General features: G+C 38.5%; 1 long non-coding RNA gene across 4 annotated transcripts; it reads right to left on the bottom strand.

Annotated features, from left to right (window-relative positions):
* Window positions 1–2,082: 2,082 nt before the first annotated feature.
* LOC124653936 lies at window positions 2,083–5,128 on the bottom strand. Of its 4 annotated transcripts, XR_006988103.1 has the most exons (6): window positions 4,975–5,128; window positions 4,555–4,731; window positions 4,214–4,468; window positions 4,018–4,110; window positions 3,324–3,412; window positions 2,083–2,460 (listed from the first exon to the last, which is right to left on the bottom strand). It is a non-coding gene; the product is annotated as an uncharacterized LOC124653936 (long non-coding RNA). The 4 variants fall into 4 exon arrangements; XR_006988100.1 differs by having other exon boundaries at window positions 4,214–4,731; XR_006988101.1 differs by having other exon boundaries at window positions 2,083–2,445; window positions 4,214–4,731.
* Window positions 5,129–6,047: the final 919 nt, after the last annotated feature.

The following is a 6,047-nucleotide window of genomic DNA, read 5'->3' as shown; positions in this document are numbered from 1 at the left end:
TGATTCTCTTGATTGGGAGGACATTGTGCCTTTATTTTATTCCAAATTTTATCCTCCAAGTGAAATTCACAAACATCGGAACCGCATATATAATTTCTGGCCTCATGATGGAGAGAGTATTGCCCAAGCTTGGGGGAGATTGAAGTCTTTAATGCTCAAATGCCCCATTCATGAGCTTCCTGGTAATGTTATTATTGATAATTTCTATGCAAGACTTTCTTTTCAAGACAAGACCTTGCTGGATACTTCTTGTTCTGGATCATTTACACGCAACAAAGAAGAGTTTAAAAGGGACCTTCTTGATCGGATCCAGGAGAATACTGAAGGATGGGAGAACGACAAGGATAGAGAATCAGGTATAATTTAGGATTATAAATGCATTGAAGCTTTTATGGATACTGATAAATTTCGTAATATGAGTGCTACTTATGGTCTTGATTCCCAAGTTGTTGCAAATCTTTATAAAGCTTTTGCCTCTCATTATGAATTGCCTAAGAAGAATTTTGATAAGTATCATGAACCGTATAAAGATAAAATTGATTCATCTGTAAATAAATGTGTAGTGATTGAAACTGTTGATCATGTTATTCCTGAAGCTTATATTGAAAAAACTCCTTTCCCTGCTAAAATGAAAGAGTACTCTATTATAAATAGTGTGGTTCATAAAAGTGAAAAAAAACCTAAAGAACCTGAAGAACAAATTAAAGTTGAACCTGCTGTTGCAATAGTTAAAGATCTTGTGACTGAAAATGTGGAGGATGGTCATATTATTTTCTGTGAAGATGCTTCTAATATTGTTTCACATCCTAATAAACCCAAACAAGTTAGTGTTCCTATGTTATCTCGTTAGAATTGGTGATCATTGCTATTATGGTTTATGTGATATTGGTGCAAGTGTTAGTGCTATTCCTTATGAGCTTTACACGGAGATTATGCACGAAATTGATTCTTGTGAACTTGAAGATATTGATGTGGTTATTCAGCTGGCTAATAGAGAAACTATTTCTCCAATTGGTATTGTTCGAGATGTGGAAGTTCTATGTGGTAAGATTAAATATCCTGCTGACTTTTTGGTACTTGGTTCTGCTGCTAGTGATCATTGCCCTATCATTTTTGGTAGACCTTTTCTAAATACTTGTGGAGCTATTATAGATTGCAAGAAAGAGAAAATTTTGACTAAATTTGCTGGTGAATCTTATGAGTTTAACTTCTCTAAATTTACCAAAACTCCTTATAAAGCTGATTTGCCTAGTGATGATTTTAAAATGGACCAGTGTGCATCTATTGTTCTTGTTCCTAATAATCCTTTGCAGCAACATTTGGAGAATAGCGAAAGTGAAGCTTTTAGGAAAGAAAGAGATGAGCTTGAGGAAATTTTTCTTCGCCAACCTATTCTCAAGCATGATTTACCGGTGGAAGATTTGGGTACAACACCGCCACCAAAGGAAGATCATGTTTTTGATTTAAAGCCTTTACCTGATAATCTTAAATATGCTCATATTGATGATAAGAAAATATATCCTGTTATTATTAGTTCTAAGCTTTCAGAGATTGAGGAAGAAAGGTCATTGGAAATATTGAAGAAACACCGAGGAGCTATTGGCTACACTCTTGATGATTTGAAAGGGATTTCTCCTTCTATTTGCCAACATGCTATCAATATGGAAGATGATGCAAAGCCTGTTGTTGAACATCAACGTCGTCTAATTCCGAAGATGAAGGAGGTGGTAAGGAATGAGGTATTAAAGCTTCTTGAAGCTGGTATTATATATCCTACTAGACCATGAAGGCGCGCGTTGCGGCGCCTGTCCACCTTAAGAAAAGAACACTTAAATATTTGGAAGAAATTAAACGGTTGAAATGTTATTTGAAAAGTTTATCTGTAATGCTATGATAAATGTGATGGGGTATAATATTTAGAACTGATCACATCTCAGAAAAAGTTAGAATTAATCAACCATATTCTTTATACACTTTCTAAGTATGCAAACATAGGGATAGGGATAGACACTGAAACATCTCTCTTCTCCAAGCCTAAATACAGATGGACAAGCAACAATACAAACAGATAGTAGCCTTTTGACTTTTCAAACAACATCCGTGTACCTTTAGTGTCTAATGTGTTCAATTTCAACTACTAACACAAAATATGCAAATATTCATAGTAACATCATTGTGTCTCGACAACTCAAAATATAAGGACCAACCGACAACCTCAATGAAAGATTAATCCGAAGCATATCATCAACAAACAAGCAAATGAGTCTTGTTGTGGTTCTGCAGTTGTTTTGATCTTGTGGTCATGCCTCTATGAAAGAAGAAGAGGCTGGCGCCCTCCCTCAGGAAAAAAGAGGTCGCTGCTCAACACTATGCCGGAGGGAAAACAGCCACATAGACGGTTGGGATCCTCTGCCTCCAGAGTTGTGGCACATGCCATCAATCAACCTGCCAGCCAACTCCCTAACCATCAGAAAGTAATGTCATACTATTACCAAGCAGTCGTTGGTCGTCATATGGAATGAGGTAGGTCAAGTAAAATGCAAGGAAAAAATAGATAACATTTGATCAAATAAAACAACACTAATAGTTATCAGAGAAAAATCTTGACAATATGTGAAAGCAAACAAACAATGTATGTACACAGGTTTACAGGAGACTGCAACTTTAACAGTCATAGCTAAGTATGATGGGCTATGCTTGATGCAGCAAAGCCCATCGGTGCTGTTCCGCAAGGCAAAGTCTCACTATGTATGATAGACTATGTTCTGTCCATGCAATTTATCCTTACATGAATGCATATATCTAGGGATGCGCAGAAACCAAATAGCATTTTGTCACGGCAGAAGCGCAAAGTATATCTTTCCAATGTAGATCTTTACCTTGACAATTTGACAGAGGTCCAGTGCATACAATTTTATGGGAAAACCTGTTGTGCGATGTAAATCACATCTAAAAGTCTAAATCTGATCCTATTTTCTAAAAACAACTGCACCGTTCTCGACATGTGCAGGATTTTCCCTTCTGCTAATGGAACCTAGCATTCATGAATATAATGCATGAAATCACAAGAGCTAATACATAAGTGATATTGATTTATCACGTCTATCCATTCAGGAAGATGATTAATGTCAGCCCTGAAAGAACAGTAGCACTATACGCAGAACATGACAAATAAGACAGCCCTAGAACATATTTTTCTTTGTGATCTGGATTATGCTTATACAAAATTAACCATTGCTCTGTAGTAGTAACAGTGCTCTAAAGCAGCCAGTCAATTCGAAAACAATTTAAGTTCTTAGCTGATGGTGCAAACAGCTACTAACCTCAAGACCAAAGCTAGACTATCACCTCTACACCAGCTCAGTTGGGCCCAAGTCACAGTTTGTTGTTGCCATAAATCTTTAGATGGCACCTGAACATGGAAACGAGATGTTGTGAACGATTTAACAGAGATGCAAAAAAAATGCCTACTTCTCCTTACAGAATTATGGCTAGTATAACAACGCATGTCGAGAATATTTAATATTACATATTAGGACTTATAAATATATATGTCCTGAGTGTCATAATTTCAGATTAACTTCTTCGAAAGGAAAACAGTCTTTAAGAACAAATGCCAAAAGCTATCCATGAAAAAAGGTAGCAATGGTTTGACCTGTGTTTTAATTTCAGAATTTCACTTCTTAGAAAGGGAAACAGTCTTAGGAACAAATGCCAAAGGGTAATCACAAAATGTGTTGAAGATATGAAGAAGCAATCAGAGGCATGTACGAACAAAATAGATCAACCTTGGCATGCAAACTCCTCACCTGTAAGCAGAATTAAGAAAATTATTTATCCCAACCAATTAGTCTTCTATAAGCACACGGGAAAAAATATTCACACACACAACATTCACACAAGGTGAGTACGTACATACTTAAGCCGGATCATATCAGTATATCTTTCTTGAGATCGAAAAGTTAAATCCTGTTATTTATCGTAATGCACAATACACAAGAAGGATTACAGCCACACCTGGAATAATGTCTTAGAATCATGTAGTCAGAGCAGATCGAGCCTAATCCCTAAATTAAGAGAATCACAGGAACATACAATCGGCGGGTACTCCTGCCAAAAGGAAGGACGAAGAAAACAATCTAAGAAACAAAACATATATGAAAGCATATAATATGCTTGGACAGGAAAAAATATTGATGGCTGGAAATTATACCTCAGCAGAAGCAAAGGAAGAGACGTCTACTGCAGCAGCTTGTTCCTTGCAATTAGATATTTATTGGGAAATGTTTCAACCTTCGCAAGAACATTGGGTTGATTTGGCGTTGCTCCCCTTTCACCGCCTCTCTTTGCCAAACATTTCACCATGCAGTAAGGAGGAAGCGGAAGGGGAGAAAGATATGGAAAGAGCATCTCCGATGAACAATGAGGTTTCCAATGTCGGATGGAAGTAGTGAGGAAAAATAGGGTCCTGTGCCCACATATTTATATGAAGGAGAAGGGTAACGCTAGGATTAATCGTCATAATCACAGGAATGATAAATGGGTCGAAATTACCATCATGAATCCATCATTAAAGCGCCGGAAAATAGAGTTAACTCGTGTAGAAGGAGAACCGTTATGTCCGTTCCGTTGATGGGTCTGGTCTACGAACATGAAGGAGCACCATTCTTCCGATTTAGTTCATGGGCCTCCGATTTCGATGGACCGTGTTGAGTGAGGCAAGTCGACGGCCTGCACGGAACAGAAAATTTGCCGACGGCGGAGCCGAAAAACATACAAAATTGGTCAACTGTACTACTCCAAACAAACCCAGATGAAATTGAAGTAAAGTACGCTGAAATCGTGGAATTTGTAACCTAATTTCGTTGTCCAGCCGTGAGCGGGAGTTGGCGGAGCAACAATTGCGTCGTACACGGAACAAGAAAATCTGGCCGAAATTGAACTCAAATAAGCCAAAATTGGGGAATCCCTAACCTAACTTAGCTCTCCATGCGGGAGTGCAAGTTTCCGTCGCAGGCGGACGAGGAATAGCGACGCGGGCGGAGCAAGAACGATTGTGGAGGATGAGGAGGGTTGCCGGGCGGAGGATGTTCGAGTCGCCTTCGCCGTTTAGTGCGGGATTGCGAGTCGCCGTCGCGCACACACGACCTGGGAGGAGACGAAGAAGGAATATTCTTTTCAATCACCGTTATGTGCTTCAAGCCCAAAACACATTGGCCTGTTAAACCATTTCAGGGCCCAATCAACGTGGTAAGGCCTAAAACAATACTGGGAGTAGCGGCCCTAGTAGGAAAACGGGCCTTTAGAACGGTAAAAGCCTTTGTAACGGGAGTTCGACAACAGACACCGGTTCGGTAAAGCTAAACGTTTGTAGACCCTTAGATTGTCAGATCGAACGGTCCAGAATGTCCAAACGCTGTGGAGAGGTCCTAGTGGTTCCATTATACTGTTAACTAATTACTGATAGTAGATGGGTTAGTCCCGTGCATTGTGTTCCTAAGAAAGGAGGAATGACTGTTGTGCCTAATGATAATGATGAGCTCATCCCTCAAAGAGTAGTTGTAGAGTATAGAATGTGCATTGATTTTCGAAAAGTTAATAAAGTTACTAAGAAAGATCATTACCCTTTACCATTTATTGATCAAATGCTAGAAAGGTTATCTAAAAATACTCACTTTTGTTTTCTTGATGGTTATTCTGGATTTTCACAAATTGCTGTTAAAGCTAAAGATCAAGAGAAAACCACGTTCACTTGTCCTTATGGAACTTATGCTTATAGGCGTATGCCTTTTGGTTTATGTAATGCTCCTCGCTACTTTTCAAAGATGCATGTCTGCTATTTTTCATGGCTTTTGCGAGAGTATTGTAGAGGTGTTCATGGATGATTTTTCTGTCTATGGGAATTCTTTTGATAATTGCTTGCGAAACCTCGATAAAGTTTTGCGTAGATGTGAAGAAACTAAGCTTGTTCTTAATTGGGAGAAATGCCACTTTATGGTTAATGAAGGAATTGTATTGGGACATAAAATTTCTGAGAGAGGTATTGA

The sequence above is a fragment of the Lolium rigidum genome, chromosome 5, assembly GCF_022539505.1.
Source record: "Lolium rigidum isolate FL_2022 chromosome 5, APGP_CSIRO_Lrig_0.1, whole genome shotgun sequence".
NCBI classification, from domain to species: domain Eukaryota; kingdom Viridiplantae; phylum Streptophyta; class Magnoliopsida; order Poales; family Poaceae; genus Lolium; species Lolium rigidum.
The sequence above is the reverse complement of the archived record's forward strand: the minus strand, read 5'-3'. Positions and strand labels throughout refer to the sequence as shown.